Here is a 13,101-nt window from a genome sequence, read left to right on the forward strand (position 1 = left end):
GCTTTAAATCGAAAGTATCACGAAAAGCCAAAAAGGATATGTTCTCTTAAATTGAATCTACAAGTAGATTTAAATGAGCAAATTAGAAAAGCACAAGAATCAGTAATCAAGGATGATACTGAAAAATTAAAAGGAATGATCAAGGAACTAGAACAAGGAACCGATGGAATTTGGAGATTCCATAAGAAAAGAATGTGGATACCTAAATTAGGAAACCTAAGTCACCGTATACTAGAAGAAGCCCATAAGTCTAAGTATACGGTGCATCCTGGAAATGATAAGATGTATCAGGATTTAAGAAAGAATTTCTGGTGGATAGGAATGAAGAAGGACATAGCAGTTTATGTTTCTAAATGTTTAACATGTTCACAAGTTAAAGCTGAACACCAGAAACCTTCAGGTTTATTGCAACAGTTAGAAATGCTCGTATGGAAATGTGAATTGATAACAATGGATTTTGTTACCAAATTACCCAAAACAAGAAAAGGTATACAATCTGGGTGATTGTAGACAGGCTAACTAAGTCAGCTTATTTCCTACCAATGAAGGAAACTTTCAGTATGGAACAGTTAGCTAAGTTGTATGTAAATGAAATAGTTTCATTACATGGAATTCCTTTATCAATTGTTTCTGATAGGGATAGCCGTTTTACCTCTCATTTTTGGACAAGTTTCCAAAAAGCAAGGGAACCAAGTTGAATCTAAGCACAGCCTATCATCCTCAAACGGACGAACAAAGTGAAAGGACAATTCAGACAATGAAGGACATGCTTAGAGCTTGTGTAATTGATTTCGGAGGTAATCGGGACGATCACTTACTATTAATAGAATTTTCTTATAATAACAGTTATCACACAAGTATCATTGCTGCACCATTCGAAGCACTTTATGGACGAAAGTGTCAAACCCAGTCTGTTGGGCAGAAATTGGGGAAAAGCAACTATCTGGACCCGAAATAGTGAAAGAAACAACTGACAAAATCATTCAAGTAAAGGAACGACTGAAAACAACACGTGATCGACAAAAGAGTTATGCTGATAATAGATGAAAACCGTTGGAATTTCAAATAGGAGACAAAGTGTTATTGAAAGTCTCTCCTTGGAAAGGAGTGGTAAGATTCATCAAGAGGGGAAAACTAAGTCCCAGGTACGTTGGACCTTTTGAAATTACTAGAAGAATAGGACATGTAGCCAATCAGCTACAACTGCCAGAGGAAATGGCAGGAATACATGATGTATTTCATGTATGCAATCTCAAGAAATGCTTAGCTGATTAATCACTGATAATACCTCTTAAGGATATAGAGGTAAATGAACAACTTAAATTTGTAGAGAAGCCTCTACAGATCGAAGACAGGAAGGTTAAGAACCTCAAGAACAAGAGATTAGTTCTGGTCAAAGTGAAATGGGATTCCAAGAGAGGACCAGAGTATACATGGGAGCGTGAATCAGAAATGCAAAAGAAATATCCGCACTTATTCCAGTAGATCTCGAGGACGAGCTCTAAAACAAGGTGGTGAGGATATAACAACCCTCCTAAAAATTTTTCGACACCCCTAAAATAATTAAAGTATTCCTATATGTCTTAAAATACACCCCATATGTGAAAACCGAGCCCAAAATACCCTACATAATTAAAAATTAAATAAAAACAAAATCCAGGTGTCGCTCGCGGGCCGCGTAGAAGTAAGCCTGAGCTTACGTGGGCCGTGACAGCCCAAAGTCAGGGCGACACCCTAGTGTGCCACGTGTCAGCATCGGGGTAAGTCTACAACTGGCGAATCAGCGCAGCTAGGCCCTACCCCCCTATGTCGCGGGCCGCAAAGGATTGACCTTCGGGCTACGCGGGCAGCGAGGAAGTGCTGTATCAGTAATATAAATAGGGTTGAGCGGTTTCAGTCGAAATCGTTCAAAACTTTTCAATCTCTCTCAATATTCTGCATAGTTATTATACTCTCGGGCATAATACCCCCTTAATTAACGAAGTTCTGCCTCGTTGTAAGTATCATAACCCCGGTTACGTATTAGATACGCTGCCCTATTGATCCAGGGTTCCGTAACGGCTGTCGTGGTTCTACCCGACGTAGTCATTAGAATGCCGTCTCAGGGAGGGTATTACTAATGTAAATATTGGGTTATTATACTAACGCGTGTGCATTTGTGTAATTTATAGATAATCACCAGGAAACCCTTAAAGGAAACCTAAGATAGCAATGTGAGTAATCTCCTTTTTGCAAATTGTTTTTACAAAACCTCACACAATTAATAATATATTAAACAGTGATTGAGTATTTGTATTCTACAATTATCGTCGGTATGTTGGGCTTTGTATACAAAATTTGTTACTACCTTGCGAGGGGTAACATGACCACAAGTCGGGTTGACAGTACCGTGGGTGGTAATTAAGTAGATGGAAACAAATGTAATTGCGCGACCACCCTCAATACTATACAATGGTTTTTACTAAACTTGATTCAACTGGGATTCACTCACCAGTATTTCCCACTGACAAATGTTTTTAAACGCGTTTCAGGTAACAAAATGTGAAAGCCAAATAGAAGCCAGCTGGACAGCACTGAAGGCTTGGAAAAGTGGCTATAGAGTTACCGAAAATAAAGAGATATTTTATTAAATAAAATAGGGTTTATCCCTATGAAAATGTGTGTACTTAAAACTTGGAATTTTTCCCACGTGTTTGATATTATAAAAGTGTGGTATTTTTCTCTGATAAAATATTTCCTAACTACGGTCCTGATGTAATTTCCGCTGCCAGAATGATAAAACCCAGATACCACAAAACTGGTCGCGACCGCCCGTTCCCGGATTGTTAGGGGACGGGGGTTGCGACAACACAACCTTCACCGCAAACTATCTTCGACGAAGAATAAGCTTCGTCGAGAGAGAGAGAGAGAGAGAGAGAGAGAGTTCGCCAAAAAGGGCTTTCGGCCCAGCTGCATTAGAGCCCAACCCACTGATCCATCGTTATGCGCAACCCATAAGAATGTGTGTGCATTTTCTTGTGTAATCATTCTAACCCCTAGTCCTCTTTCCAAGCACAAACAAGCGACAGAAACACCTTCATTCAAAGTATCATTACCCTTGATCGAACTCCTTCTCTAGAAGTATTGTTGTTCATCAATAACCGACGTTATACCCTCTTGGTTAGTGGATCTCTTCTTGTGTTAACTCTTGTTGATTGTTCTTAGTCGTGTGCAAATTGTTTAATTGATAGTTCAAAGGATCGTGTCTCTTTGTATGATTTAGAGTGAGGATAGAAACATGCTATGATTATGTCTATATAGATTTCCTTATTGAATTACTTGTGATAGATTTCTGTTGATCCAAATTACATGGTTAATCTTGAGGGTAGTTACAAATCTGGTGTGACAGGAACATTAGGGTTGTTGGTGATTGATTGTTATACCACAATGAAGTTAAGAATCTAGAAACACTCATAATATTAGTCGATGAACTAGAAGTTGTAGAGTGTCAATGTTGATGATCGACGAAACTGTTGAATGATATGAATTGATTAGTAGTGAAACTGTCTGAATCATTAGGGTTTAGGAAAACATGATCACCTGTGTAATGCAGCGACGAAGAAAGAACCCGACGAAGAATTCTGGTTGACGAAGATCCTGAACCTTCATCGACTGGCTGGTGACAAACCGTAAGGATACTTCACCGTATCCATTATCGACGAAGTATGATTCTTAGCCACATGATTCTTCACCGTACTCAACTCCGACGAAGGATAGACCTTCGCCGGATGATTATTCGCCGTGCCATGGACTAAACAGAACAGCAAACAGTAACAATTGTGATGCTTATGGTTGATGGATACTAGTGTTTACAAATGCTATTTGATGCATGTTAACAATATTGACTAAGAATAAGAAATCTGACCTGTCTTATGAGGTTAGAACATTCATCTGTTATGTGTTGATTTGTGACATTCACGTGGGATGTGGACTTGTATGAGAACTGAGTATTTGATATGTGATATACGGTGATCGTGTGATAAATGCAATATGTGAAAATACATGATTTAGTTATTAAGGAACGGGTATTTTGGTAACAACTGTTGGAACATGAACTTGTGATGCAAACGTGTATGAAATCTAAATGTTGCTATGTGTTACGTGTTTTGGATATGTGTTTGTGAAACTGATTTTGCATTCGTAACCACGGTAGGGTTTGGGTTGACCAAGTTGGAACGGGGAATGTGACGTAACATACCGAAGAAATCTAAGGTGAGTTCACTGCTCTTTTTCAAGCATGCGTCCCCGGGAGGGACATCTGGTAAATATTCCAGGGAGGAATATTGGGTAATGGGTTTGACTGGAATGTTAAACCGGAATGTTGGATAATACACTCACTCCTATCACCTTAAGTCCCACCATCTATCGAATTAGTTGTCGGGGAGGCAACGGGGTATTTAGTTGATAGCGCTATTAGGTTTGGCACCCTCACACCATACCGGGGAGGACGGGCGTGAACTAATTACCTTAAGTCATGCCCAATGCTTGATAGGGTCATTGGGGAAATGGCAAAATAATCTGGAGCCATCTGGTACGGTATCGAGTTATTATCAACATTGTTTTTGGAAATTGCTTTTGAACTGAACGAAACTTTTGACAGTAAAACATGTAACACGATTCTAGGTAAACAAAACTGTGAACTCACCAGCATTGTCAGATACACTTTTCTGCATGCTTGCAGGCCTTTAGGTACATGCCATTGGAACTTGCTGTCTGGGATGCTGGAGTGGTCATGGGTCGAGTTGCATGGAATCACGAGACCCTTCTAATGGCTTTTACACATTTGGGTTATGAAATTCTTAACTATTGTAGTATGCTTCCGCTGAACAATAAATAATGTTTTGTAACGCTTAGGTTAATAAATGATAGTTTTATTTGAAATATTGTTATTAGTTCAATGTGATTGGTGGCTAGATCCTGGTACGTCTCACGCCTTGAGGGGATTCCCGCGTGTGGTATTTTGGGGGTGTGACAGTTTGGTATCAGAGCCACTGGTTATAGTGAACTTGGTTTTAAAAATGTTTTTTTTTATAAAACCAGACTATAACTGAACCGTTCTGAATACGTGAATACGACCATGACACTCAGCTCCAGATTGCAAGGTTCGTCTTTTTCACCTGCTGCATACATTACATGACTAGTGCACATTTGTTTATGATGTAGCGTACGGACACACACTCGTCACTATAGCATGATTACATGAATTGCTTGCTTACATTATGATGTGTTGATAGTATGTCATAGTCCTTGGATTTCTGTGATCTTATCATTTTGATAACCTTCATTTGACATCTGAGTTTGAAGAACCATTTGACATGAGTTAGGAGGAACTGAGATGAGCATGCAAATCACAATGTTATTGTGGGTGCACACATAATAATAATGTGGGGTGCATGTGAGTCCCAGTGAGGCTTAACAAGTGAAAAAGTGGGGGTTCTATTCCGCTATTCAATCAATGAGAAATGTAACAAATCTATAGGAGTCATAGCAGTGATTGTCTCCTACTCGAACGTGATCTTTTCACTCCTCTCTGAATCCTTACAAGTCTCAATGCTATCGAGTATTACCTGAGCACTCGTCTGAACGTCTAGTGAACTGTGTAGAATGTTAGGTGCTAGTACGAACGTCTCTGAGTTGGATGTCGCAGCGTCGAATGATTGGTCTATACCTTTCTTACTTTTCTTCATTTGCTGGAACTTAACGTGTTGACGCGTTAGATCCCGAAGTGCGATCACTTCTGCAACACTCTAGCAACATACCGTGTATTACTCAATTAACTTGCAAAATCGATGGACAAGAGGATGAGCGTAGTACCTTACCGACCTCAGTATTAGGACGACCCTGACTACCAGCAACGACCACCAACAAATTAACTTTGATTGAATCCTTAACCCTAGACAGCAACTTATGGGAATCAACTCATACGAACCAAGCAGGACATAAACGCTGGAAACCGACTGGAACATGGGATGTGTAATCTCTAGCACCATGGGCAGTACCCTAGGACGTGTCAGGAACAACGGGAAGGTGGACCCTAAGGGAAAAAGATCGCAAGGATCTGTCTTCAAAGCAACAACAATAGAGGCAACAGTCACGGCAACATCAAGGTACTCGTAATTGTAGCCAACGGTATGGAAATGAAGGTGCCTATGACATGGATTGGCCGTTATTAAATCAAGACGACAACAACCAAGGGAACGACGGCAGTACTGGAAATTCTCGTAACGAGAACAACAACACTGGAAATGATGCTCATGGAAGGGCATTTAGGATTGGCGTGGGCGACGCCAGGATTATAGCAACATGGTGGCCTGCACGCTCTTGGTAACTAATCATCTCATCCTTGTTCTGTTCAACCCTGATATTTCTTGAAACCGAACTTGTTGTGGAATCAGCTGATGGCAAGTCAATTGAAGCCTCAGATGTTCGTTGGGATGCAAACTTGACCTTGTGGGACAAGTGTTTGACTCGACCTTCCTTCTGCTATCCTTGATAGTTTCGATGCAGTATTTAGTGTGGATTGTTTATCCAGATATCGCGCAGATATACCCTGTGAGAAGAAAATTTTGCATCGTTATATGCTCTAAAGTGTCATAGTGGTGCAAAGGTTAGCGCCCTTTCAGCTATGAAAGCCCAGACGTGTCTACAGAGGGATTACCCCGCTATTTTAGCAACCGTTACTGATGTTAAGGATAAGGAAAAGAGGATCGAGGATCCACCAAATGTTCGTGATTCCTCTCGGTGTGCTACCTGAGGCACTTTCAGGTTTACTTCCAAAATTGTAGGGAAGAATCTCAGTTTGATCTCGCACCTGAGGCAGCCCTGATTACTCATACTCCTTACCGTCTTGCACCAGGAGGGTTGCAAGCACTGTCTAATCAACTACAGGAACTGATGGGCAGGAGTTTTGTCGGATCTAGTTTTTCACTTTGGGGAGCCCCAGTTATATCCGTGAAGATAAGCCTTTTCGTATGTGTACTGATTATCGAGAACTCAACAAGGTGACAGTCAAGAACAATTCGCCCCGACCATGTATTGGCAACCTGTTGACCAGTTGCGAGGATCGAGCTCCTGTCCGAGGGTTGAATAGTGAACGAACTATCAACGGATGGAAGTCCAAGGGGAGAATGTTCCTAAAACGGCATATCGAACGCAACACGGCCATTACGACTTTGTATTCCGTGACCCTTGGGTTAATCAACACACCAGCAGCTTTATGGATCACATGAATCAACTGTGTTCATTGATGACGTTTTGAATCATTTCCAAGAGAAAGGAACACCATGAGCGGCACATGTATCTTACCTTAGAGCTCCTGGGGAAGGAGCCACTCCACGTGATGTCTTGTTAAGTGTGACTTCTGGACTCGAGAGATACACCTTCTTGGTCACATAGTCAACAAATGGGGAATACATGTGGATCTCGCTAAGATCCATTTTATTAGAAACTGGTCGACACCAAAGAGTCCTTCGGGGATAAAGCAATTTCTTGGTTTCGCTAGATACTATCGCAGATTCATAGTAGGATTTTCGAAGATTGCGCAGCTTTAACCTCTTTAGCACAGCAGGGTGCTGTGTATTCGTGGGAGACAAAACAGGAGAACGTCTTTTCAGCTTTTGAAACCCAACACTACGATGCACTGAGCATCGTCTTTACTCGAGGATACGGGTAATCTAGTGGTATAACATGACGGTTCGAATCAGAGTCCCAGTTACACGCTGATGCAACACGAAGAAAGTGATGACTTGCGTGTGGACTTACAAGAAGAATTGCAGGAGTCACAACCTGTGGTGGAAGCCATGGTCTTTGGATTGAAGTTGGAGGCATTACTTGGACGGTACCAAATGCACTACTTAGACCGATCACAAGAGCCTCCCGTGTACCCTTGTTTCGAAAGAGCTAAACATGTGATGGCATCGTTGAATGGAACCTTTGAATGATTACGACTGTGAAACCTAGACGCGTATGAGCCTCGCAGCACACCATTAACTCTAACCTATCTGATCAGATTCGCCCTGTTCGAACCGAGGCACTGAAGGAAGAGAATTTTCAAGTTTGAGTCCATAGAGGGCATGGAGGAGTAACTTTTGGCAAATCGGGCGATACCCACTACCCCATGGAGCGAATAGGAGTCTCACTATACAGCAATCCAAGGGAACTTGTGTTGAATGAAGCACACCAGCCTCGATATTCTAGTCGTCTGGATTTTGATAGGAGATATTGTTGGTGCATACATCTGTCGACTTCGTCTTGTATCGAGTCTTAAATTGCATTGTATAGATTAGGGCATGTTTTACGAGTAAATAGGAGAGTGTATGTTTATTATATGCTGATTTCGCTCCAGGGTGCCAATAGGTGATTTCGGGCGAAATCATAATGTCTGATTTCGCTCCTATGGTCAGGTGTCATCATGAGCGAAATCTGAACACTATATATATGTGTTCTTGAGCGAAATCAGGTATCGATGTTCTTGTATTCCACGCCGAAGTGCTGCCGGTGTGAAGACTGCTTGTATTCGTGTTATAATCAATACAATCAGTAGTTTTAGTGAAGAATCAGCTGTTTCTAGCTTTGTTTCTTGTTTTCCGCACCTGAAACAGAGTAAAACTCCTCTGAACGACTCATTCGGGTCAGATCACGATCCTACAAGTGGTATCACAGCTCAGGAGGAGGAGTTCTGTAGAGATTAGCTGGAATTCATCATCATTTCTTACTTCTACACCTTCTTTCTTCATCAGAACGAGTTTTAACGGATAAAACCTGCTCAAAATTTCACAGACTATAGATAATTGGACATTAACAAATCCCTGAAAGTTTGAGACCTAAATTCAACTTAAAAATGGACTAAAATTAAACCTGAGTTGATTTCTCTCATATGGACATTCTGTAATTTCGCTCATAGTTCACATCAGATTTCACTCCAGCTGGTAATTTCACTCCAGAATTGTCGTAATTTCGCTCCAGAGTCCAGGTTTTGAGTGATTTCGCTCCTGATAATTGTACTGATTTCGCTCCATTGTGCCAAAGTCAGTTATTTCACTCCAAAGTACATTGGGATTTCCTCTTGGGATACAATATTTGAGGTTTCGCTCAAGAGTTGGTTCTGATTTCGCTTCTGATTGCTAATCTGTTGATTTCGCTCCAGTATACAAGTGTGATTTCGCTCCAAGTACACAAACATCTAATTTCTCTTCAAGGCTACAGTTTTTGAAAAACGTGATAAGTAATGATGGATACCGAGTTTTACAACGCATTTGCTACACCGTCTAGCCCGTCTATCATTGCATAAGCCATGAGTTTAGAAAACGAGATGGGAACTACACAAAAGCCCCCGAAACTAATGAGTATTGAAGAATACTACGGGTGGAAAGACAGATTCGAAAATTGGGTTTAGGCAAACCATCTCAGGTCATGGGAGTGTATTCTCAAGAAATATGTATTGCCTCCAACAGATTTGCAGGTTATCAAAGATTTATCAGAGTTTAATGATTAAGAACGGGTTATGTACAAAGCTGAAAAGATGATGATCAGTCTGCTTCAGCAAGCTATCAAAGAAGACATCTTCATATTGCTTCAGCACGACAAAACTGCAAAATCGATCTGGGATGCACTTAAAGTCAAATTTGAGGGTAGTGAGAACATGATAAAGAGCAAGAAGGCACTGCTCAAGAAAGAGTTTGATTTGTTTAGCAGTCTACCGGGAGAGGATACAAAGAAGCTAATTGAACGATACTGCCACTTATTGCGATCAATGTCGATGTTGAGTATTACAAAAGATCGTGAAGAGTGGGTAGACAAATTGGCTGATGCATTACCGCAAAAAGAGTGGGGAACGGATTTGATGATTTTGAAGAATACGGGTGTTTATGATGGGCTAACGATTTCTCAGTTTATTGAAAAGATCGAGAGTCAGGATTTGGAACAGCAGAAGATCGCTAGGATGAACAGTCCAAGTGGTCAACAGGATGTAAAAATGTATTACAAAGGTAGTGTTCCGGTTCCAGAAGCTGAGAGAAGTCCTAAAATCCAGACTGCATTTAGTGCTGGGGATTCAACAGAAAAGGTTGATCAGGGTTCAAACAACAGCAGCAGTGGATTCTCATTATTTCCAAGTGTTAATCCGAAAGAGTCAACTACAAGTTTCCATTCTCAGAGCATAAAGACAGGAAATGGTTATGTGATTCAGTGCAACATCGCTCTAAATCTTCCAGAGGGTCAAAATTTTTCGGAAGAAACTGCCAAAGACCATATGGCTTTACTTGGTTCTGTGCTGCTCTCTTATGAAGGTCTAGTTGCAGGTCGGATCGGAAATCCTATGCTCACAAAGGACGATTACGATCAGATAGACGCCGAAGAGATGGAACTGATGGACATTAAATGGTGTCTAGCAAGTGTTCTCAGACGAGCTGAAAAGTTCAAGCTTATTACTGGGAGAAATGACTTTCTCGATGCTCATGTATCTACTTTAGGTTTTGATAAATCTAAAGTTACTTGTTTTCGATGCAGGGAGAAAGGCCATTTCAAGCGAGAGTGCAAAAACAGGGAAGCTGGTGGTGCTCAGAATCCGTTTGGAAAAGATTATTACTACCGAAAAGCCATTTATCAACAGGTTGGTCAACAGCAAGAACCACAGGTGGCTCATGGTAGGAAGATTGAGGATTCAAAGAGAGCGTGTTTAGTGGATTTTAACTGGAACAACTACATATCACCTGAAAGCAAAGCATGTTTAGTCGATCAAGATGATGAAAGACTACCTGAAGGCTTCAGCTGGGATATGTTTATTGATGAAAAGGGAGAATTCAAAGCTTTCATCGCTAAGATTGTTAGAAAACCAGACATGTTTGCCACCTGGATGAAGTCTATTGGAGAGACTGTGAAGAGCGTGGATGAAGAGTTTGTTGTTTCTGATGAAAGTTCATTAAGTGCTGATGAAAACTCACAGAGTTCAGATGAGAGTGTACAAAATGATGTTAGCACGGAAAAAGAAGTCATCTTTGATCAAACACCATCTGATTCTGGTTTATCATACGCTAGTTTAAAAAACCTGTACAGTTTGATCAGTCACCTCCTGATGACAGTAGTGATGATGAGGAGGAAAAACACATTAATATTGCAAAATCACATTTATCTCCTGAAAGTTTTCATTTCTATTTTGCAGATCGCATGGAGAAGCTGAAAGAGAAACGAGCTGCTAAAGAACAACAACAAATGAAAACTGAAGATGTTGTTCAGAATGTGAATGTTGAAAGTGTTGCTGAGGAGATTTCTAAAGATGAGAAGGTAATTGAGACAGAGAAAGTGATAGAAGTGGTAAAGACAATCAAAGTTGAAAAGATTGTTGAAGTCATCAAGCCTTGCACGAAGTGTCTGGAAGCATGCAAGGAATGTGTAGTAAAAGATGATATGATTGCTGAGTATGAAAAGAAGAAAGAGCAGTTACTGTTCAACCTCAACTATGTGAAAGAATCTTATGATGTCTTGAACAAAACAGTAACTGGTCTTCAAAAGACAAATTCTGAAAGAGAACAAGCACTAACTATGATGAATGCAGTCATGATGTCGAAGCAGAAAGCTATAAACTTCTACATCGAAGAGAGTGCTAAGTGGAAGCAAGCGTTGGAGACACAGAAGATTGAAAATGAGAGAATCAGAAGATTATTGCAGAGTTATTCTAGTTCTGATTATCCTATTGATCGTATTTACCCAACTGTTGCAGGTATGGAAGCTTTCCAAGATGAGAAGACAAAGAAGAAGGATACTGGTAAGAAACCGACTGTTAGCTATAACAAGTGTCCGCCTCCAATTTGGGTAGGGTATTCTCCTAGAAAACCGAATGAGGAGCAACTTGAAAACGCAGTCAATATAAAGCTAAAAACCGACACAACTGATGATTTACCAGAAAACATTGACGTCACGTTTACCTCGTCTAACACTGATCATGAGTCTGAGTTAATCAAAAAGGTGGTCGATCAGGTGTTGGATACTGATGAGGAGTCCGAGTCAAAGTCTGAGTCTGGAGGGTCAAATTCGTCAGTCAACAGTCAAAAGTCATCGGTTAAACGGTCTTATAGTAAAGAATTTTTGTTATCAAAAGCAAATTTGGATGATGAAACATTTGAAGTAGCATACACTTTAAATGATTCTGACAAATTATACTCTGACAAAGAGTTTCCAATAAGAAGTGTCAGATTTGAAATGATCAAAAAGGTTTTCAAACTAACAGAAATTAATATTTCTAAAATAAAAGATTTAAATCTTACTGAAAAACCTAAACGTTACACTTCAAGAGTTCAACAACGGTTAAACAAGAAAAGGGGTTACAATTCTGGTTCTGGTTTTCAAAAGAAACCAAACCAAAATCGTAGCTACAAAAAGAAAGGTCTTGGTTTTGTTCCACCAGAAAAGTATAAAAATGAGAAAAATTCTAAAACAAAAACAGAATTTGTTTCAGGTGGAAGTGCTGAAGATGAACTGAAGAAACCGTTCTTGAGACAATCAAACCAGGAGTTTCTTGCTGAGAAGAAAAGGATTGGAGCTGATGTGTTTCATCCAAAGGAAACTCGAACTTGTTACAAATGCAATGAAGCTGGTCACATTGCATGGAATTGCTCGAAAAATGCCAAAACAAAACAGGGAGTTTCTAAGAAATTGAAAGAAAAGGTTGTTGATGTTGAACCACCAATCGAGAAATTTAAGATTTTTGAAAACTCAACTTATGAAATTGGTGAGTGTTCTAAAAAGAATGTATACAAAAAGAACAGAAAGACAACTAAGTGTGCGTTGTTAAAAAGGTTGATGAGAAAATCGGCGATGATTCTGGTTCCACAAAGCCAGAGGATCCACAAGGTGAGGTAAAAGAGAATTTTGTGTTTACAATAAGTGATGATGATTTTCCATCACTGAAGTTTGAAGAAGTTAAGCAGAAAGTTGGAAAGGTTGAAATCTCAAATCAGTTTTACACTGAGAAAACTAAGTTTGATGTCGAGAAAACATTCAATGGGAATGTAAAGAAAATTTTTGGAAAAATTTTGAATGGGAAAGCAAAGGGGGTTAAAGATTTTT

Source organism: Helianthus annuus, chromosome 9 (genome assembly GCF_002127325.2).
Source record: "Helianthus annuus cultivar XRQ/B chromosome 9, HanXRQr2.0-SUNRISE, whole genome shotgun sequence".
Taxonomy (NCBI): domain Eukaryota; kingdom Viridiplantae; phylum Streptophyta; class Magnoliopsida; order Asterales; family Asteraceae; genus Helianthus; species Helianthus annuus.